The sequence below is a fragment of the Oxyura jamaicensis genome, chromosome 1 (genome assembly GCF_011077185.1).
Source record: "Oxyura jamaicensis isolate SHBP4307 breed ruddy duck chromosome 1, BPBGC_Ojam_1.0, whole genome shotgun sequence".
Lineage (NCBI taxonomy): Eukaryota > Metazoa > Chordata > Aves > Anseriformes > Anatidae > Oxyura > Oxyura jamaicensis.
The window spans coordinates 158,121,398-158,145,512 of record NC_048893.1 but is presented as its reverse complement, the minus strand read 5'-3'; the positions used below and the strand labels follow the sequence as shown (position 1 = coordinate 158,145,512).

General features: G+C 37.8%; 1 long non-coding RNA gene across 1 annotated transcript in view; it reads left to right on the top strand.

The window, feature by feature from the left end:
* The window catches only part of LOC118163258, a 360,896-nt gene extending 337,815 nt beyond the window's left edge, over positions 1-23,081 (top strand). Inside the window, exons 3-4 of the long non-coding RNA XR_004748955.1 lie at positions 17,823-17,865; positions 22,968-23,081. This is a non-coding gene — a long non-coding RNA (uncharacterized LOC118163258). The remainder of the gene's footprint in view (positions 1-17,822; positions 17,866-22,967) is intronic.
* The last annotated feature ends 1,034 nt before the right edge of the window (positions 23,082-24,115 follow it).

Below are 24,115 nucleotides of genomic sequence, written 5' to 3'. Positions count from 1 at the left end.
AAGGAAGGAAGGAAGGAAGGAAGGAAGGAAGGAAGGAAGGAAGGAAGAAAGAAAGAAAGAAAGAAAGAAAGAAAGAAAGAAAGAAAGAAAGAAAGAAAGAAAGAAAGAAAGAAAGAAAGAAAATTTAATTATTTTTCAATATGTACTTCTGTGGTGGTCTTACTCAGCTGGGCATCTGAGCTCCAACACAACTTCTCTCTCACTCTCCTTCCTCAGAGGGAAAGGGGAAGAGAATATGATGAAAAGGGCTCAAGGTTTGATATAAGGACAGGGCAATTACTCACTGATTATTATCATAATGGACAAAAACAGATTCAGCGCAGGGAGATTAATAAAATTTATTACTTATTACTATCAAGCTAGAGAAGTTAGAAACAAACAAAAATGTAAAAACATCTTCCCTGTATCCACCCTCTTCCACCTCCTCAGGGGAACATGGAATGGGGGCTGAGGTTAGTCCCTAATGCTTCATCTCTGACACTTATTCATGGTCACTATCTTTCCCTGCTCCAATGTGTGGTCCCTCCCATGGGCTGCCATCCTTCCTGAACGGATCATGCTTGAGTACTGGCAGAAGCTCTTCAAGAATTGTTCCAACGTGGCTCTGTACCATGAGGTCCATCCATCAGGAATGAACTGCTCCAACACGAGTCCCCCACGGGTGGCAGCTGCCCCCAGACACCCTGCTCCTGCGTGGGCTCCTCTCGGCAGGTGGCAGCTCCAGCCCGGGTCCTGCTCCTGCGGGGCTCTCCAGGCCACATCCACCTGCTCCTTCTGAGGCTGCAGCGTGGAGATCTGCTCCACCGTGAGACCCATGGACTGCAGGGGGACAGCCTGCTCCAGCCGGGGCCTCTCCACAGGCTGCAGGGGAACTTCTGCTCTGGTTCTTGTAGCATTTCCTGCTCTTATGTTGCACTGACCTGGTCTGCTGGGCTGTTTCTCACTCCTCATTATCCCAACTACTGTCGCACAGCAGACATTATTTATTTGTTTGTTTGTTTGTTTTGTTTTCTTAAATGTGTTATCATAGTGGTGCGAACAACATTGATTATTGGCGCAGCTCTGGACAGCAGTGGATCCATTTGAAGTGGGATGAAACTGGCCCTTATGGGTCAGTTTCATCTCTGCAGCACCCTGCTACCCAAACCTTGCCACATAAACCCAATACAACTTCAGGTTACTGTTTTTGAATCTAGTACATATCTTTTTCATTGTAAGATAAAATGTTTCACTGAGACTTAACTGTGGTCAGAAAAATCAACAACAGCACTTCAGACAGCACACACTAAAAATAGGCTTTTCTTTGTGTAAATCTATATGTATATGGGAATAGATTACTGGTGCAAAATTGCACCTTAATCTGTCTGTGTGGAAAACTAAGAGTTAAACAGCTAAATAATAGGTAGAAAACAAGAGTCAGAAAGTTAGTTAAAGTGAATTCAGGACTGAAGTGCACCTGGAAAAATAACTTGAGAATGTGGAACATGTCTGGATAACAAGTTATGCCAGTAGACTGAGTAGCTACCTGGAAGCTTTGTGAGGTCAAAAGGCCAGAATGTAACTCACTGAGGAGAGACACATGGACTGCCACATTCTAATTTGTGTGCAGCAAGAAGTGCAGAGTTTTTGCAGTCATATTCCTTGAAGAACCATTCTGAAGAAGAGGCTAAAACATGTAGGGAAAGAAGGCTAAATAGTTGGGTGTTAAAGGTAGTAGAGGTTGTAGCTTTTGGGTCAGGAGATTTTATCATTTTAGAATATTGTGTGTCTTGTAGCTTGAGCCATATATTTGTATAAGTATTGAGAAGTGACAAATGACACTTTTTTTTTTTTTTTTTTTTTTTTTTTTTTTCTTGGCCATGTTTACATCGAAAATTCACCATAGAAAAAAATATACTCTCTGAGTTGGTATTACACATAAATTAGAAGCAGTAGAGATATATTTTACAGATTTGGTCAAGAATAAATTGATCAAAAATATAAAATATTATTTAAGGCAAAAATTAATTGCATAAAATATTTAAGGTTGTACATCTGACACATCTGATCCTCTTTCTTGCTATTAGGGAGCTGAATCACAGGTGTATATTCTCACCTACATAGGTGTATATTGTCATATAAGTTTTAAACATTTCCAGATAAACATAGAAATGCTTGATACTTCCATTTTTATAGTACTAGCACTGAGGGTGGAGGAATGCATTCTATCAAAACAGTTTCAGTTACATGACCAGTTCTAAAAGCTTCAACATTGACAATACTCAGGTTGTACAGAGCTTGAAATGTTACATATATTATGCGTAATGGCAAAAAATTAAGGCTAGTAACACAAGGGCTGAGCAAACGGTATCTAAAATGTGCAGCTCTCTAGCAATAGTAAAATACTTGCCAGATCATTCAATTTTATGTTAGTATTTCACATAGGAAGGACTGGAAAATTGAATCAAAGTCTGACAACAAACTCTTGGCAGCTTGTTTTGCATCTCTGTCAGAGACCGTCCGGATGGGAGAAATACATGTCATGATGTTAAGAAAAGGCTGAGAGAAAGCCAACTGAAAGAGAAAGCTTCCTGAACACACTGGAGGCAGGGCAGTGGGTGACACCTACAAATCTTCCATCTGTCCTTTCTCCTCTCACCCTCGATGAGCAGAGGTCTGAATAAGACACCTTCCTCCTCTTCTCAGAAACATCCTGTATTCCTTCAAATGCTAGCCAACCATTAAGGATAAAAGTTGATGCTATTTTTACCTGTATCAGCTTTGGTTTGCTGTGGTTTAACTTGGTTGGCAGCTAAGCACCACACAGCTGTTTGCTCACTCTCTCACCCTCCCCTCTCCCTCTCTGGGATGCGGGAGAGAAATGGGAAAGTGAAGCCTGTGAGGTGAGATAAAGACAGTTTATTAAGACAGTAAAATAAAATCTATATATATATATATATAATAAAATCTATATATATATATAATAAAACATGTATTATATTATATATATATTATATAAATAATATGTATATATAATAAAATATATATAATAAAATAATAATAATGATAATAGTACTACTACTAATAATGTGTACGAAACAAGTGATGCACAATGCAATTGCTCACCACCTGCTGACCGATACCCAGCCCAGCCCCAAGCAGCCGGCCCCCCACCCCGGCTAGCCACCCCGACATATTGTTTAGCATGACATCAAATGGTATGGAATACCCGTTTGGCCAGTTTGGGTCAGCTGTCCTGGGTCTGTCCCCTCCCAACTCCTGCTGCACCCCTACCCTGCCTGCTGGCAGGACAGAGCAAGGAGCTGAAAAGTCCTTGGCTTAGTGTAAGCAGTGCTCTGCAACAATTAAAACATCAGCATGTTATCAGCACTCTTCTCATCGTAATCCAAAACATAGCACCCTGCCAGCTACTAGGAGGAAAATTAACTCTGTCCTAACAGAAACCAGGACAGAAAGCATTATTGTAGTGTTTTTAGAAGTTTATGGTATGAGAAACAACTATTCATTAAGAATTTCCGATTTAAATAGGCATGAATCATTCTTTATTGCAACAACGTCTAATTTATTTAGAAATCTTCAGATAACCAGTCTGCAGGATGCTTTATAAGAGCAGATAAAACAAAGAATCATAAAAGTATTTCCCAATAAGTGACAAAAACAAAACAATAAGAACAAATAAGAAAATCCAAGCTTACAGTAATTCAGAAGCTCATGTATTGTTTTACAATGTTTTCCTTCAAGTGAATGAATCAGGATTCCAATAATTTCAATTTATCATTGTGTTTGAGATTGTCAAAATTATTACAAATCTGATATGCATTATGAGATTTTACTTTGCCCAGGTTTGCTAGAATTTCAACATATCCTATTCAACAGACAATTATTAGAATAATGCTAAATATAATTTAACATATGCTGTTCATTTCACAATCTGAATTTCCATATGTCTTCTGAAGAAAAGATTACATTATGCAAACACAAGACATACCAGAACAAAAATATGGGAATATATAAATTAAACTATTAGAAATATGATTGATAAAAAGGTATTTATAATTTATAAGTGGATATTTAGGTGAAATAGAGGTGGGAAAAATAAATAAATGGTGCCTATTAAAATAAATTGCCACAGGGGTGACTGCAAAGCTTTTCAGAGGACAATTTCTACTTTATGATAATTATTATCATATTGTCATTGATTTTCGAAACAGTTATCTGGAAGCACAGCAAATGAGTGTAACTTGAATGAGCTGGAAATGAATTCACAATTTTATAAGTATAGGACTGAAATACTTCAGTACATTTTGGAAAGAGTATGCACTATTTGAGAAATAATCAAACAACAGACTGATTCAATTTACAACCATTATTAAAATGACTACTGTCTCTAAGACTACATTTGTCAGGATAGTGACAATTTTTGGAAAATATTTTAAACATCAGAGACTTTAAAAAAGAGCAAAATCCACTTTTGATAGTAAAAGACAGACTGGGGAAGTTCTATGAAATTGATTTTAAAATTTATCTCAGATTTTATTTTTAAAAGGAAATAACTGAATCTATCTGTATATCCATATATTGACATATCTATATATTTGCTGATAATTCAGTCAGAATAATATATTTGGAATTTCTATGCTAAATCAATACTTAAAGGTAGCAGAAGCAGAAACTAACAGATTTATGGACAAGAGAGTATATCAACTAATTATAAAGCACAAGTCAGCCTCTGAATACTATTCACATTTCTGTAATTCATACAATGAGATCTTAATCTGTTCCTAGATGTCTCAGCAATCCTGAATGTAGTAATTCTTAAAAAAAATATTTTTTTTAGTTAATTTTCCTAAGTGCAATTTTTTAAGTGCAGATTTAACAATCACAAATATCATCCAAAGAGTTCATTCAACTGAATCTGATGAATTTATAACAGACCATAATTTTTTGTTATGGTTGTTACAGTTGAGTTTGTGATCAGCTTCAACACCCAAAACATTTTTTTTTTCTTCTTCAAGAGTAGCAAAATTCTCATTTAAACAACTTGTTAATCATCAATGTCAAAAAATTGTCCTTGACATTCCCCAGAAATCTCCAGGACCACTTGTACTCCTTTCTGGGAAATGCTGGTGATTAAAGTCCCCTGTGAGAATGAGGGCTTGTGACTACTAGACTTTCTCCAACTGCATGGCTTCTTCCACTTGTCTAAGTTTATTGTGTTTTCCTGCCATCATCTCTTAATGGTTTCAGTTCATAGTATTTCCCTTGTTTTAGGCTTTCCTTATTTTAATTTCCTTTGCTTTCCTAATTCCTGGTATATCTATTCTCAGAAGCTTCAAATATAAATGTTGTCATCTTGGTGAGCATGTCAGTCTAGGTGTTACACATGCCATTTTTATAACTTTTATTATTATTATTATTATTATTATTTTCTTTTTTTATCCCTAAACTTCTCTTCTGCCATTCCTCCTGGTGCCCTCCCACCTGAAACTTCCCATTCATTCTCCATTAATATCAGTTTTTCTGTCTCTCTTAAAGATTTCCATATGTTTCATTTAAGCATTTTTATGAGTAATATCCCTTTTTTCATTCATGAATAAATAGCTTCACAGTACTCTTGCTGAATTATGCCTATATAATCTATGATCATTCATAATCTTGTAGAAACTTTCTATATAAATTTTAATTTACAGTGTGACCAAATAAAATATTTTTGAATGAGTGCTTAAGAATTTCTTCAGTATTTCTGAGAAAAATAAAGCAGATGTATTTCTCTATATGTTAGCAGAAAAATACTCGTGAAGATTTAAAATGTTTCTATTTATCTATACATACATACAGAATCATGGAATATCCTGAATTAGAAGAGACCCACAAGTGTGGAGTCATGGTTAAATGAGAAGGGGCATGACTTAATTACAATGAGCAACTCAGGTTTTGAAGGACCGTGAAAAAGATGTAGGCCTGGGGCTGATAACCGTGAGTGATGTTGCAACTAGAATATGCGGAAATATGTGTAGGAGGAGAGACGACATCACTCTGCATAAACAACACCGTCGTACCAATCATATTAGTGCTAGAGATGCGTACACAGAGAAGCTAGACCAATCATAAGTTGTTGTCAGTGCGTGCTGTAGTTAGTTGCCTATATATACTCGGCTAGAACATGCAATAAATGAGAATGATCATACTCGCATCGAGACTCTGTCTTTACTCCGGGTCACTCCCATTCTGACACACAAGAATCATCAAATTCAACTGTGTGTCTCTACACAGGACCACTCAAAAATAAACCATATGTCTAACAGTGTTGTCCAAACACTTCTGGAACTCTGACAAGTTTGCTGCTGTGACCACTTCCCTGGGCACCTTGTTCCAGTGCCTGATCACTCTCTCAGTGAAGAACCTTTTCATAACATTCAGCTTGAACATCCCCTGTCATAGCTCCTTACCATTTCCTCATGTCCTGTTGCTGTCACCAGAGAGCAGAGATTAGATCCTGTCCCTCTGCACCCCTTGTGAGGAAGCTGTGGGCTGCAGTGAGGTCTACTCTCAGCCTCCTCTTTAGCCTGAACAAACCAAGTGACTTCAGCTGCTCATTATATGTTTTCTCCTCTAGAACTTTCACCATCTTTGTAGCACTTGTTTGGACACTCTCTAGTAGTTTTACATACTTGTTCTTCCTAGGTTGGATATTAGGAAGAACTTCTTTACCGAAAGGGTTGTTAGTCACTGGAATAGGCTGCCCAGGGAAGTGGTGGAGTCACCATCCCTGGAGGTCTTTAAAAGACGTTTAGATGTAGAGCTTAGGGATATGGTTTAGTGGAGGACTTGTTAGTGTTAGGTCAGAGGTTGGACTCGGTGATCTTGGAGGTCTCTTCCAACCTAGACTATTCTGTGATTCTGTGATTCTGTTATATTGTGGTGCTCAACATAGTACTCGAGGTAGGGGCACACCAGTGCAGAGTAGAGTGGGACAACTATTTCCCTTGATTGGCTAGCAATGCCATCCTTGATGCACCACAGGTTACACTTGGCCCTTTTGGCTGCCAGGACTCACTGTTGACTCATATTTAACTTGTCATCAATCAAAACACCTGGATGCCTTTTTGTGGGGCAGCTCTCCAGCCTGTACATATATCCAGTGTTGCTCCATACTTCATGGGGTTGGTGATTGCCCAACATTCTCATTTGTAAAAGTCTTTCTGCAAGTCCTCTCTACTCTTTAAGGAAGCAAGAGCTCCTCTGAATTTATTATCATCTGCAAACCTACTTAGTATTTTTCATCATAAAAGAAGTGGCCCTGCATCAAAAGAGGAGTAGACAGCCAGTCAAGGAGGTGATTTTACCCTTCTACTCTTCCCTTGTAAGGTCCCACTTGGAATACTGCACCCAGGTCTGGGGTCCCCAGCACAAGAAGTATGTGGACCTGTTAGAACGGATCCAGAGGAGGGCCATGAAGATGATCAGAGGGCTGGAGTACCTCTCCTATGAAGAAAGGCTGAGAGCTTTAGGCTGGATGTTCAGCCTAAAGAAGAGAAGGCTCCAAGTAGATCTCATTGCAACCTTTCAATACTTAAAGGGGGGTTATAAAATAAAGATGGGGAGCATCTTTTTGCTCAGTCAGTTAATGAAAGGATAAGGGGAAATGCTTTTAAACTAGGGAAGATTTAGATTAGAGATAAAGTAGAAATTGTTCACTCAGAGGGTGGTGAGGCACTGGAACAGGCTGTCCAGAGAAGCTGTGGATGCCCCATTTCTGGAGGTGTTGATGCCCCATTCCTGGAGGTGTACAAGACCAGATTGGATGAGGCCCTTGGCCTGATGTAGTTGGTGGTGCCCCTGCCTATGGCAGAGGGGTTAGATCTAGATGATCTTTGAGGTCCCTTCCAACCCAAGCCATTATATAATATTCTACTAACAACATATAGAAAGTATTCTGAGGTAAATTCAAGCTATTCATGACTCTGAACATGTCATTAATTTTATATTTCTAGTCCAAGTCCAATGAGAAAGAAATCCAACTGTGAACTGTCTGCTTGAAATCAGTAAACTCTTCCGTGTCTAACCTCTCTGAAAGTTTGATAACTGTGCTGAATCTGGTGATGGAAAAAGAAGCCTGCCCAGAATGTCATGTACATCTAACCGGTGCCCTGTCTAATCTGGCAGTTATGGTTTAATGTCCCTAGTGTTGTAGTTAAGCTTAAAGTCAAGCAAACATGAAAAATATTAACAGTTACCATATTCAGCTGTGAAAGTAGTCTCTGGCTTGTAGTCAGGTACTCACCCAGTTGCATTCATTCCCCTTCCCTCCACCAGGATGCTGAAGGTGGAGAAAACATGAAAAATGTGAGCAAGAAAACTTGCAGGTTCAGACAATCAGAGAGAGATCATTTATCAGTTGCTACTGTGGGCAAAAAAGAAAATAACCTAACATATATATGCATGTGTATATATATATATGGATATATATATGTATATATATGGATATATATAATTAACAATAACTTAAGTAGCATATATATATATATATGTATAATTATTGATTTAGGTATTGGGAAACACAAAGGCAAACATTAAAATGCATAGGGAAAGCATCTTTCCACCCTTTTCCTCCCAGAGTCATCTTTGCTCTATAACTCCAAACACCTCTCCTCCCTCCACCTTTTTACCATTATGGGTTATATTGAGTCCCATCATTGAGGTAAAGAGGTACAGAGTATGTGTGTGTGTGTGTGTATGTGGGTGGGTGCGATGGGGGGCAGGGTGGGGAAGAAGAAAGAAAGAAAAGATGGAAGAAGGAAAATGTGGTGCTGGTCTTATGGTCTTGTACATAATCATCATCATCATCATCATCATCATCATTTCCAAAAATGCTCTTTATAGGGAGAAAACAGACAGGTTTAACAGGGATAAAGTCTACTGTGTAAAAATGTTTCAAGTATATGTATTATCATTTTTAAAAACTAACATATTTTGCTTTATGCTAGTTGTCTACAAAGTTGTTTTCTTTTGTTTGCTTATTTCTTGCATAAAGCTAGATTTTAATGACTGCTGTTTTTCTTTCCTTTTGTTTTGTTGCTGTTATTGTTTAACCTGGATGGCAGCTAAATACCACACAGCCGTTTGCTCACCTCCCCCCTCCCTCTCTGGGATGGGGGAGAGAAACGGGAAAATGAAGCCTGTGAGTTGAGATAAAGACAGTTTATTAAGATAGAAAATAATAATAATAATAATATGGACAAACAAGTGATGCACAATGCAATTGCTCACCACCTGCTGACTGATGCCCAGCCCAACCCTGATCAGCCGGCCCCCCACCCCGGCTAGCCACCCCGACATATTGTTCAGCATGACATCAAATGGTATGGAATACCCCTTTGGCCAGTTTGGGTCAGCTGTCCTGGGTCTGTCCCCTCCCAGCTCTTGCTGCACCCCTACCCTGCCTGCTGGCAGGACAGAGCAAGGAGCTGAAAAGTCCTTGGCTTAGTGTAAGCAGTGCTCTGCAACAATTAAAACATCAGCATGTTATCAGCACTCTTCTCATCGTAATCCAAAACATAGCACCCTGCCAGCTACTAGGAGGAAAATTAACTGTCCTAACTGAAACCAGGACAGTTGCTTTTGTGTGTTTGCTTGTCTGATTGTTTGTTTTAAATACCATTTTACCCAGGAAAACCCTCCAAGAATGGTATTTTCTTCATGACACCTGCATGGCACATCTCATGGAGTATTCCTGCTGATAGTGTCTGTCCTACTTCCATTACAGCATCTTCAGAATATGTCTTTAGCACTCAATAAACATTTACACCACATTTATTCTGTTATTAGACTACACATACACATTAGCTAAGGACCAACTTATGATATCCCCTTAGCCAAGAGTGGACCCTTACAGTTCACTCTTCATCAGCAAGCTGAGAAAGTTACATGAAGTGACAGCTGAGGGAATTAGAATAAATTAGGAGGCTTGCCTTCTTTTCCTCTGACATCTGTCTCACTTCTACTCTATTTCTGATGTCTTTGTCCTGACTGTAGTTTTTCAAATAGTTCATCCCCTTGATGTTGGTTTCAGGGCTAACCATCTAAGAACTAATATCTCACATAATTCTACCTCACTTTTACAGAGGGAACCCAATACTCACAGGCATACTACTTTCTGAAGGATGAGATTGCATAGGTCCAATCATCCTTCAGATCAATAAGATTAGAGTTACCATCAAGCCAGCTTAAACATCATTATAAACAAGTGCTCTAGCTGTGCAACAAGGTTTATGAAAAAAAATAAGGTTGATGCCTATATAGGTGGGATTAAATCAAGAATCTAATGTTTGTTGTAAATCTAATGTTTAGTGTAAATGTTTGTTGAGTGCTAAAGAATCTATCCCATGTTTCAGCAGAGAGATAAAAAGGAATAAAGTGAGCAATATATAGGCAGGAACAAAAGAAAAGTCTCTAGGAAGGTACGTAAACAAACTTTAATTATCTGGTGTTTCTTTCAGGCTAAGACCTAGTACCTATGTACTTACATGAACTTACTTTGACATCTGTGGATATCCAAATTCACAAGAAAATGTTAGATGTGCACTGCTGGGCTAGTTATACCTTATTAATACTATGTTAGAGTAATGTCTTAGGAAAAGAGCTTAGGATTTTTTTATTATTATTTTTTTATTTTTTTTTTTGCTCTGGGAGGTTCTGATTCATTATGATACCAGTAAAAAAGGCAATTAGACTATATAAGGTGTTATTTAAAATGCTATGTATTAGAGGTAACACTATAATAAGAGAATAGCATAGATAACCTTACATCCCTTTAGATGCAGGAAGTCCTGAGTGGTGTATTGTAAAACAGGATTCCAACCCACATGCAATACACCAAGCAGAACCCTATCCAAATAAGAGATTCTCCCCTTTCAGTCACTCAAATTATTACAGGATTTTCTTACAAGGAAGAAACTCTATTTATGATTTTTGCAGTCAAAACAGAAATAAGATTCTCATGAGAATTTCTTACTGCACCATTAGTGAAAGGCAAGGCTATGCAGGTGGCATAATAACTGGTACCAAGGGGGAGCTGCTTACAGCCTCTTCTGTTGCCATGAATAGCTTTATTCATCCAATAGCCAAGGAATTTCTGCAGGACAGAATCAAAGAATCATAGAATCACAGAATATCCTGAATTGGAAGGGACCCATAAGGATAATTGAATCCAGCTCCTGGCAACACACAGGTCTAACCAACAATTCAGACTGTATGACTAAGAGCACAGTCCAAATGCTTCCTAAACTCCGACAGGTTTGGTGCCATGACTACATCCCTGGGGAGCCTGTTCCAGTGTGTGACTACCCTCTTGGTGAAGAGCCCTTTCCTGATATCCAACCTGAACCTCCCTTGTTGCAGCTTGACATCATTCCCACGGGTCCTATCACTGGTCACTAGAGATAGTAAATTGGTGCCTGCCCCTCCACTCCCCCTCGTGAGGAAGCTGTAGACCGCAATGTGTCCCCTCAGCCTCCTCTTTTCCAGGCTAAACTAGACTGTTCAATCTGTAAGTGGCCTCAGCCACTCCTCATACATCTTCCCCTCTAGGCTCTTCAACATCTTAGTAGCCCTTCTCTGAACACTCTCCAATAGTTTCACATCCTTTTTGTACTGTGGTGTCCAGAACTTCACACAGTACTCGAGCTGAGGCCACACCAGTGCAGAGTAGAGCAGGATGATAACTTCCCTTGATTGACTGGCAATGCCGTGCTTGATGCAACCCTGGATACGATTGGCCCTCCTGGCTGCCAGGGCACACTGCTGGCTCATATTCAGCGTGCTATCAACCAAAACCCCCAGATCCCTCTCTGTGGGGCTGCTGTCCATCGTCTTGTCACACAGTCTGTAGGTATAGCTAGGGTTGCCCCTTCCCAGATGCAGGACCTGGCACTTCCTCTTGTTAAAATTAATGTAGTTGGTGATTGCCCAGCTCTCCAATCTGTCCAGATCTCTCTGAAAAGCCTTTCCACCCTCAACAGAGTCAACAGCTCCTCCCACACTGTATCTGCAATATACCACAGAAAAGCACAGCACAGTCCTGGGCATGCTTGAGTTAAGTGTATTGTGGATCACTGACTACTCAAATCACAATGTTCTTACAGTTAGGATCAAGGAAAAACAAAGGTTTGAGAATGCCCTGAATAGGTAGGTCTCCATTTGTTGGTGTTTTTAATGAAAGTAGACGGTGAACACAGGAGAAGCAATTTCTGTTGGCTCGTCCTCATCTTCAGCCAACAATTTAACTTCTACATAGCCAGAACATGATGGTAGCAAATTTCAGTCTGCAAAATGTATCAGCTGAATCTGCTGCTAGACACTATTTTAATTGAAAATCTGTAAATTACTATCAGCTTGTTCAAAGATTGCTTTTTTATTATTATTATTTCTTTTTTCTTTTTTCTTTTTTCTTTTTTTTTCTGGAAAGGCAACTGACATCTGATTTGTCAACCCAACTCTGTTAAACATCGTTACTTGCAGTTAAACCACAAGACGATATGATCCTACAAAATATATTTTGATTCCTTTTCAGTAAAAAAAAATGATGTCTAAAACTGGACATTTCATTATAATCTTGTGATTGTAAATGTAGTTATTACTTGCAGAACTAGAACATATAATTTGCAAATAAAACTTCAAATTACCTACATTTTTTAAAGATATTTGAATTAAAATACATTTCTTATATGCAAAAATGTTTTTGGCATGCTGTTTTATTTTTCTTTTATTTTTTTTTCTCATTGTTTTTACATATTTTTTTAAAAAGTAACTATTGTTCTTTTAAATACCATGTTTTTGCAAAACTGTCCTTGTTTTTATTTTCATTTTTTTATTTTTTTTTGGTGAATATCTTAATAATCACTGCATAAAGTTTAATTATTTCTCATTCCTATATCTGAAACACAAAGCAAATGTTGGAATTCCCGTATCCTGTAATAGAAAATTAATTAGAACCAGCTGGATATATACTTTTCAGAATAAATTATTGTTTCTAATATTTTTTCAGATTTATTTTTTCATTCCAAAATAATAAGAAAAACAAGCTCTTAGGAATGCTTTGAATGTTAAATGCAGAATTCTATAGCAGAATAATGCTGCTGTTTATCATAATTTACAAGTTAAGATAATTTGATGTACCTTTGATATATATTTGAAAGATCAATAATATCAGTTATTGATATTGATGTATATTATTCTCCAAATGCTAGATTACTGTAACTGAAAGTGCGTATAATTATATTTGCTATTTAATATCAAAACAAGGACAAAAATGAACCAGCAAAGATAAGGAAATAATGCACTAAAAGATGTTGAGGAAATCAGAAAACCCTATACCAGTGCAACCATTTCAAAGAAAAGCTGATCCAAGATTTATTTATTTATTTTTAATTTTATCTTTGATTAGAACCATTTAGGTTTTGTTATAGTCTAAACCTTGCTTCATCAATATAGGGCATAAAAAGTCATAAAAAGATCTGATCTGGGATCATAACTATTTATATATCTATCATCTCTATATGTCTCTATATGACAGATTATGTCATAGCTATCCTACTGTAATAAACAGAAATAGAAATAGTCTTGGACAAAAAACTTGTTGACATCTATACATACACATACATAGTGTGCGTATGTATATATATATAAATAATAGAACATCTTGGGCTGGAAGGGACCTTAAAGATCGTGCCATGGGCAGGGATGCCACCCGCTAGATCAGGTTGCCCAGGGCCTCATCCAACCCTGTCTTGTACACCTCCAAGAATGGGACACACAAAGCTTCTCTGGAAAATATGTTCCAGTGACTCACAACCCTCCGAGCTGAGTGAAGAATTTCCTCATTACATCAAATCTAAATCTATCATCTTTTAATTTAAAACCATTTCCCCTTGTCCTATCATTATATGCCTGAGTAAAAAGTTGCTCCCCTTTAAGTATTGAAAAGCCATAATGAGGTCACCCCTGAGCCTTCTCTTCTTTAGGCTGAACATCCCCAGCTCTCTCAGTCGTTCTTCAAAAGATATATATATATATATTATATAATACATTTATTAATCCTTCTAATATTGAATATTTGGTTCCTCTCATCCACATCAGTTTTATCTATAGTTTTTATCATGAGACTCCAGATGAATTCCACCGAGGTTACAGCAAATAGATGAAGAAATTAAACTTTTTTTCTAATGTTAAATTCAGTTCTTCTGTTAAAATTATTTCTGAAATCTATACCTTTCAGAAGAACAGCTAATCTTTTGGGAACAAAAAAAAAATATTCAACAATAATAATACATAACAACAAAATTAGCATTATGATCTAGAAAACAGCTACAGTCAAATTTTATATTACTAATATTTATCTTCAATTTAATAGCTATATTTCGGAAACTGTCAAGTACTTACAGTTTAAAAAACAACTTAGAAAGTCAGCATTTCCTACTGTTGCTGACAGCTATTATAGGTTCTATCTATTCTGCAGGAAAAGATTTTCCAAAAGGAAAAATTCCAAGTGTCTTGTAGCTCAAGAAGATTAAAGAAACACTTTAAAGCATGTTAGAGGAAAAACCTATTAGACTTAAGGCAACAATGAATGCATTAAAGTATTAAGTATTCATAGTTATTTTCCTTATTGTCAAACAAACAAACAAACAAACAAACAAGAGTTTTCCTTAGGACGTTATTGTGATACAGTGAAATACATCCTGCAGGATATAAAATCCCTTATTAACGAATTAATTTATTTTTTTTCCATGTATGAATGGTAAATGAAGAAATGTAGAAAACTCTGTCCACTGTGCTCATTTTAAACTTCATGGTGCAAGCAGAATCCCATACAGTTCTTTTATTTAAGGAATGAGAATTTGTAAAAAGCTTTGATATATTTTTATCATGTCATCCATTATTATTATTATTATTATTATTATTTTTAAGATGGAAACAAACATAAAAAATAATCCATTATAATCCAGTAACTTAATTCTCTTTGTCACTCCACAGTCCAGTCTGTATATTTATTTCAGTGGAAGAAAGTGTGCAATGCAATTTTATGAATTTGTGCAAGACCATCATTTTCAACTCTTGCAAAGCCTTTGTTGCTTTGTTGTTACACTTATAAATAACTCAATGAACTCTTGTGACTTTTCTGCTCAGTCCCATAATAGTATGATGTCATAGTAACCAAATTAATTGTATTCTCTCCAGCTGTCTGTTGTGGAGTTGTGGTAAAATATACCTTCCAGTTTAAACACAGAGAAACTTCAGTAGTATGTATCAATCCAATTGTCTTTTGTATTCTATTGTACTTTTGAAAACATTATTTTTGTTTTATTTTTTTTTTATATTAATGACAATTTTGAAAGGGATGCTGTATGTATTTTATTCTACTTTAAGATTACCCAGAGTTCCATTTTCACATTTTCTGAAAGACAATTAAGTAAAATTATTACTGTATTATCAGAAGACATTTTAGTTTTACAGATTTTCTTTTGCATCTCTATAGTGAAGGAAATGACACTGTTCAATCTTTGAAGACCACAGTTGCCTACATATTTCGCTGTATTTTTAATTCTCTTATGTGTAGGTCCCTGCTGCACATATTTTATAGATGGAAGAATTGGCATACAAATAGATGAAGAGTGTCTTGAAAGCCATACAAACAGAAAAATATAAACTGAGACTAGACTTCTAATTTTATATGCCAGTTCAACACCTGAAGCTAAGGAAGAACAAATTGTCAATTATAGAAAGACAGAAACCAACAACAAAAAAAAAGTATAATCTTATCTTTCTTTTCCGAAGGTTCTGTAAATACGAACTTTGGGCTTTATTTTTAAATATTTGTAATTTCTATTGTCATTCATATAGATGCTTTATATGATGTGTAGTGCCTTAGTACATAACAAATGCATGTCCAGACGTATGAAGTGAAATTGTATCATAGGTTGAATGGTCCCACAATAAGCTTCATTGGATGCCTAATTATTAGCTTACTCCTTTTGGAAGTATGCTAGAGACACGAGCTTTACAATGTACTGAATATTACAACTTTTACAAGTATAAATCTCTCTTCCTTTTTTTTTTTTTTTTTTTTTTTTTTTTTTCCCAGTTTAATTTCTTACACTGTCTTTGTTTTACATACATAAATTTATGTTATTGTTTTACATACATAAATGTGATTATTAAGATGTTGAAGGATACTAAGAAAAATTGGTATGCAACATATCATACATATCTATGAGATATGATTTTCTGCAATAATACGCATTATTGCCTAGAACAGTAATTATCATGACAGTAAATGAAATATTAAAAAATATTTTGGAATTGTGTTAGTAATATCAAGAAAGTTCAAATTTGATGCCAATCAAATGCACTGATTCCCTCTTAATGCATGTTCAAGGCTCAAAATTGAAGAGCATAGATAATTGATTGTAGAAGAAAAACTGTTTGAATTTGAAAAGGAAGTCTAATAGTCTTAAGGTTAGAAGGTATAACATCTTTGCACGTTCAAGGATATACTTATAATATTACAAAATGTACACATTGTAGTGGGTTTATGTGGCAAGGTTTTGGTAGCAGGGGGCTTCTGTGAGAAGGATCTAGAAGCTGCCCCATGTTTGGTAAGGGCCCCACTGCCGACCAGAACTGAGCCAATAAGTGATGTTGTTTGCGCCTCTGTGAGAGCAGATTTAAGACAGGAAAAAAAAACACACTGCGCCACACAGCAGCTGGGAGAGTGAGAGGAGTGAGGAATAGCCTTGCAGGCACCAAGGTCAGTGAAGAAGGAGGGGAAGAGGTGCTCCAGGCGCCGGAGCAGAAGTCCCCTGCGGCCTGTGGTGAGGACCTTTGGTGAAGGGCCTGTGGTGAAGCAGGATGTCCCCCTGCAGCCCATGGAGTACCACGGTGGAGCAGGGTTCCATACTGCAGCCCGTGGAGGAGACCACGCAGGAGCAGGTGGACCTGCACCGATGGAGACTGCGGCCTGTGGAAGACCCCTGCCGGAGCAGATTCCGTGCCGGACCTGCAGCCCATGGAGAGGAGACCACGCAGGAGCAGGTGACCTGGCAGGAGCTGCTGCCCGTGGGGGACCCAGGTTGGAGCAGTGTGCTCCCGAGGGATGGACCCCGTGGTACGGACCCATATCTGGAGCAGTTCTTGAAGAGCTGCTGCCTGTGGGAAGCCCACGCTGGATCAGTTCAGCAAGGACTGCATCCTGTGGGAGAGACCCCACAGCACAGGGGATGAGAGTGACCGAGAAGGAGCGACGGCAAAGAAGTGCTACAGACTGACCATAACTCCCATTCCCCCGTTCCCCTGCACCGCTCAGGGGTAGGAGGTGGAAGAGGGTGGATGGGGGGGAAGGTGCTTTTGGTTTCTTTTCTTTGTTTCTCACTTCTCTAGCTCGTTCGTAATAGGCAATAAATCTTACTATCTCCCTATGCTGAGTCTGTTTTGCCCATCACAATAATTACTGCGCGATCTCCTCGTCCTTATCTCAACCCTTGAGCCCCTTTCATCGTATTTTCTCCCCTTTCCTCTTTGAGGAGTGGGAGTGAGAGAGCGGTTGTGGTGGAGCTCGGTCACCCACCCGAGCGAAACCATCACACACATATAAATTCAAGTAAGAGTTTATCTACAACACCTGAGTTCAACAAAGCTTAGTGGTCTTAAACGTTTACAGCAACATATACAACTATTAGAGAATCTAAACTACTGGATTACGACTCGTTCTATATTAACCATATTGTTGTGTTGATAATGTCATTAATTTGTTTCTCTCCAGATAGCTCTCCATGAAATATCCCAATCCACTAAGGGTTAGAGCTTCAGGTTTGTCACAACTGCATCTTCAATTTCTTCATAATTCAGGATACGTCATTTACTTTTCCATTACCTTGAACTTTGGGCTGTATCTTTACATATTTTTAATTTCTATTGTCATTTATATAGGTATAAACAACAGAGCTTCAAAGAAGCGGTGAGTCAAGTTCAGTATTCTTCTGTCATATATGGTAGGTCACTCTCCTGAACTGTATTCAAAGAACTACTTTACTCATGTTCATTAGTCTTTGATCTTAAATAAGTGTATTTGACTTCAGTGGATTTTATTTACATAGTGAGTTATTCTCTCTGAATCAGTATATAGACTCTGAAATGTATCAAATCCCAGAGGACAGACAATTCCATTAGAGATCCATTATCCTTGCCTAGTTTACCTGCCTTCTAAAGAAATCAGGTTTTAGTTTTATTCCCTTCTCCAAACATCCTGATCAAATTTGTGTATCTTAAGTTGAACTTTAAATTTCATTCTCCTGGCAAACTAGATTGTATGAGCTGTTAAAAGTGTTCAGCAATTGTGTTTAAAGAAAGATAGAAATCGATTCAAAAATGTCTTCTGAAAGAAAACTTAGTTTCTTAGAAGTTTTGTGCAGGAAGGGGTGCAAAGTTCTTTCTGGATCTCAATAACCAAGGCACAGAAGCAAATGGTGTAATACAACCATAATAATAATTATAATGATAATAATGATAACAACAGCAACATTAATGGAAATAAGAAATGTAGATAGCTAGATAATATTAAGTCCCTTCAGATGCTGGGAACCACCGTGATGCAGCATCAGGTGCATACTGTATTTCTGGAGGGCAGACTTTGGTCTGTTAAGGAGACTGGTTGGCAGAGTCCCTTGGCAGTTTTGAAGGGCTGGCCACTTCAAGAAAGAAATCCTAAAGGCACAGGAGCAGGCTGTCCCTACACGCCAAAAGATGAGCTGGCATGGCAGAAGACCAGTCTGGCTGTATAGAGCTGTGGCTAAAGCTCAGGAAGAAAAAGAGGGTTTATAACCTTTGGAAGACGGGCAGATCACTCAGGACTGCAAAGATATAGTGAGGTTGTGCAGGGACAAAATTAGAAGGGCCAAATCCCATTTTGAGTTCAATCTGTCTGTTACTGTTACAGAGAATTAAAAATGTTTTTATAAATACATACACAAAAAAAAAAGACTAATGAGACTCTCCATCCTTTATCGGATGTGGGGGAAAACATAGTAACAAGAGATGAGGAAATGGCTGAGGCACTAAATGTCTTCTTTGTCTCAGTTTTTAGCATCAAGACCAATTGTTGTCTGGGTTTTCATCTTCCTGCACTCATTGATAGGAACAGGTAGAAGAAAGAAAATCTCATAATCCACAAGGAAATGGTTAGTGACCTGCTGCTCCACTTTGATGTACTCAAGTCTATAGGGCCATATGGGATCCACCCGAGGGTACTGAGGGAGCTGGTGGAAGTGCTTACCAAGCTGCTTTCCATCATTTATCAGCAGTCTTGGTATCCAGGGAAGGCCCAGCTGACTGGCAGCTAAAAAATGTGATGACCATTTACAAGAAGGGCTGGAAAGAGGATCCAGCAAACTACAGGCCTTTCAGTCTGACCTTGGTGCTGGGGAAGCTCATGGAGCAGGTTATCTTGGGTGCCACAACACAGCACTTATAGCACAAACAGGTCATCAGGCCCAGCATATCAGGTTTATCAAAGTCAGGTCCTGCTTGGCAAATCTTCTACAGTGAGGTGACTCACTCAGTGGATGAGGGAAAGGTTGCGGTTATGGTCTACCTAAACTTCAGTAAGGCTTTTGACACCATTTTGACAACATTCTCCTGAAGAAGCTGGCTGCTCAAGGCCTGAACAGGTTACCCAGCTTTGTTGGGTTAAAAACTGGCTGGGTGGTCAGGCCCAAAGAGTTGTGGTGAATGGAATTAAATCCAGCTGAAGGTGGTCACTGGTGCTGTACTACAGTGTTCAGTAATGATTGGCTGGAAAACTGCCAGGTGGAAAGGGATCTTGGGTTATTGGTTGATACTCAGCTGAATATGAGCCAGCAGTGTGCTCAAGTGGCCAAGAACGTCAACAGCACCCTGGCTTGTATCAGAAATAGTGTACCCAGCAGGACTGGGGAAATGATTGTCCCTCTGTACTCAGCTCTGGTTAGTCCATACCTTGAATACTGTGCTCAGTTTTGGGCCCCTCAACTACAAGAAGAACATCGAGGTGCTGGAACATGTCCAAAGAAGGGCAGCGAAGCTGGCGTGGGGTCTAGAGTACAAGTCTTATGAGGAGTGACTGAGGGAACTGGGGTTGTTGCATCTAGAGAAAAGGAGAGTACATCAGTTGGCTTGGTCAACTAGATGTGATAAACTTGTCATAACAGGAAATTAACTTTATAGGACCTTTCCTTTGTGAACCTGTGTTGGCTGTGAACAATGACTGCATTGTCCCTCAGGTGTTTTTCAGTAAATGCCAGAATAATTTTCTCCATAATTTTACTTGGTTCTGGAGTGAGATTGACAGGCCTGTAATTACCATGGTAATATTTCTTGCACTTCTTGAAAACTGAAACAGCATTTGCCAACTTCTAGTCAGTAGGAACCTCTCCAGATTCCCAAGACTGCTGAAAAATAATTGAGAGAGATCTCATAAGGACATTAGCCATATCTCTGAGTACCCTAGGATGAATCCCATCAGGCCACATAGACTTATATGTATCCAGTTGGGGCTGCACAAGTTACGGGTTGGCTGGGAGTTTATCATTACCATTATGTTTGGAATTTTTATTGTCAAAAAATTTGAAACTTCAAAACCACCTGTATGCTGCCATGCTTCAGGATCTGGAATATACACTCTCATTATTATGATTAAAAAGTTCCACTTGGTTGATACACTGGTAATGGCAATGGCTGTGATGGAGTTGAATTTCTTCATATGGTGGTATGTATTGAATTTGTGATGAAAACAGCTTTGATAATACACCAATGTTTCCTCTATTGTTGATCATTGCTTACAGAATCAGAGCTTTTTGTGTTTCTCAGGCTGCCCCAAAAGAGAGTAAGCTGAGGATGCACAAGAAGTTGGAAGGTCAGCTGGGACAGCTGACCTCCACTGACCAAAGTGATATTCTATACCATATGATGACATGCTCAGAAATGGGGAAAAAAGTAGGAAGAGGGGGATGTTTGGAACTATGGTATTTGTTTTCCTAAGTAACCATTACTCATGATGGAGCCCTGCTTGCTATGTTGTTATTGGGTCCTTTAATATAAAGCTAAAGCTACAAACAAAGGGAAGGAAAAGGAGAAAGAAAAGTGGTGATCCTCATGCTGGTGGCAGTCGCTCCCCACAACAACCTGCCAAAACAAGCAATATTTGGACTTGTGTTTGCAAGGCCGTGAGAAAAGCAACATAAGGGCACTATCATTTGAATATAAAAAGAAATATACTGCTCTAGAGGCTCTCGGAAACACTGCCGTAGCAAATTGAGTTCTGAAGTTGTACTGGGTCTGGCTGGGATGTTAACTTTCCCTGCAGCAGCCCATACAGTGCTGCGCTCTGCACTTGTAGCTACAACAGCAGTGGTATCACACCAGTGTTGTGTCTGCTGCTGAGAAGTGCTGGCACAGCATCAGGACTCTCTCTGACCCTCCTAGGGGGTGGGCAAAAAAGTGAGAAAGAAACATCACGAGGGCAGCTGACCTAAACCAACCAAAGGGATATTCCATACCATATGATGTCACACTCAGCAATAAAAGGTGGAAAAAGGAAGAAGAGGGGAGGGGTGGGCTCTCGTTGCGAAAACGTCTGTCCTCCTCCCGAACACCGGCTACGTGCGTTGAGGCCCTGCTTCAAGGACGTGGTCAAGCATCGCTCATTTGTGGGAAGTAGAGAGTAATTTCTTTCCTCTGCACTTCCACATAGCCTTTACTTGTTTTGTTTTGTTATTCTCTTTCCCCCGTCCCTTTTCCCCTTTCCCTTTTTTCCCTTTAGTTGAATTGTTTAATTAATAATAATATTTCCTTAATAATAATTTTTTCCTCTTTAAATTATCCTTATCTCAACCCGTGAGTTGTTCTTTCCTTTACTTCTTCCCCTCCTCATCTGAGGAGGGGGAGTGAGAGAGCGGTTGTGGTGTTCAACTGCCTAGCACGGTAAAACCGTGCAGAAGTGAGAGAAGAAAACAGCCTACAGGGTAGAACATAAAAGCTTCTGGTAAATATAAGTCTAAGATACCTAAAGTACAGTACACCTCTTCTATCTTATTATCCATTAGGTTAATAGAAGTATTTAAAACTTCCCTTTTAGATAACAAATGATTATATTAAGATAAGGATAACACATTATCGATATCAATGGGATTTCTAGATGTTTAAGTAAGTGCTGTATTATATAATTGTATCCTATTTTAATATAGTTTATTTGGAGAATTATAAGAGTGTATTACAATATGCAATGCACAAGTAGACAATGTATGACTAAAAAAAATGGAGGAATAAAGAATTATGGGAAAGACATAATTCAGAGCAGTCTGGCATTATTGGAAAGCTTTCCACTGTAAATCCATCAAAATAAAGCTATATGTCATGCATGGAGGAATGGAAACCTTATTGGTTAAGACATTGTAATAGATAATAGGTGATGACAATAGGTGATCACTTGTGATAAAAAGTTTTTGAAGGGAGAATGAACGTGATTTTTCAATATTTAAAAGAAAAACCCACAAACAAACATAATAGAAATCACTGGGATATTCTTTAACATATTAATTTGTCCCTGTTGTAACCATTTCTGAAGTGGTAATTTCAGTTCTATATTTCACACAGAAATAAAGAAGAAAATTGTATTCATATAAGTGTTCAAAAATATTAGTCTTTTGAGCAAGACTGTAAGAGTTCATTCTTTTTAATCAAAATACAATAGCTGTAGAAGGTTAATTTAATTTCAGACAATAAGAAATTTGACTGAAGACTAAAACTACAACATAGAACAGTTAAATGGGTGAAAAATGGTCAAAAAGAAACCCAGAACAGTTGTATCATTTAACAAAAAATTCTGTGCAGAACTTTCATGTAGCTTTTTTTTTTTTTTTTTTTTTTTTTTTTTTTAGAAAGCTTAAAATCACTTTACAAGACTTCGTAACAGACTCCCCATCTCTGATGACATTAGTCAGAGACTGAATACTTTGAAGTGTTTGAAACAAGAATTAATTCTTAGAAGTGGAGTTATGCAGAAAATCAAAGCTTGAGTTAAATAAAAATAAAAATAAAAATCTTATTCAGTCTTACTGAATGCATTACTTTTTACTTACAGTGATTAGCTCCTGTTGGGATGACTCTGCTCACAGTGAAAATATTTGGAGGGAATGTATAGAAGAAAATGTTCCCACATAATTTTTTTTTGCCTGATTATTATTATTTTTTTTTTTTAACCTTTCAAATAATATTTTGTTCTTGTTATTTTTCTTTTCTTATTATTTTGTTGTTGTTGTTGTTGTTCTTCTTCTTCTTCTTCTTTTCTTGGTATTGCGTAAGTAAGCAATACAAAAATTAAGTAACTTTTTTTTATTGTTTGGTCTTTATGATATGAGATTTTACAATTTGACAGTCATTATATGCACACAGAGTACTATAATTAAAATGGAATATGGAATACTTTTTGAAGAAATTTATTTTTAAAAGCCAATGGAAGATTATGGCTGTATGTGAGTACACACACACATGTATCACCATGAGGATGTGAGCCCTGGACAAGATTGCCCATGGAATCAGTGGAATCTCCATCCTCAGTCCTCAGATTTTTTCCACAACTTCACTGGACAAAAGCCTTGAGAAGGGTGGCCTGAATTCAATGTTGTCCATTCTTTGAGCAGTATTTTAGAGTAGAAGACTCCTCAAGGTTCCTTAAAACTTGAATAAAGTTTTGATACCTTAATGGTGTTTGTTTATTTGTTTGTCTGTTGATTTTTTTGTCCCATAAAAAAAAAAATATATATATAAAAATAAAAATCAACATAATTTCCTCTACCATGTTTCATCCCAGTATTTGTAGTTTTTCCAATATTTCCTTCTTTACTAGAGGTGGAACACTGAAATACAAGTCAGATTTGAAATTTCTTAACATAGGTTACATGTCTATTTGTTCTTGAGCATATCACAATACTTTTTAACTGAATTAAGATTAGGAAAACAGTGTATAGGAAGAACTTGGACTTTGCCTTTATCTTCTGTATAGCTAACTTTCCATATAACCCTTCTA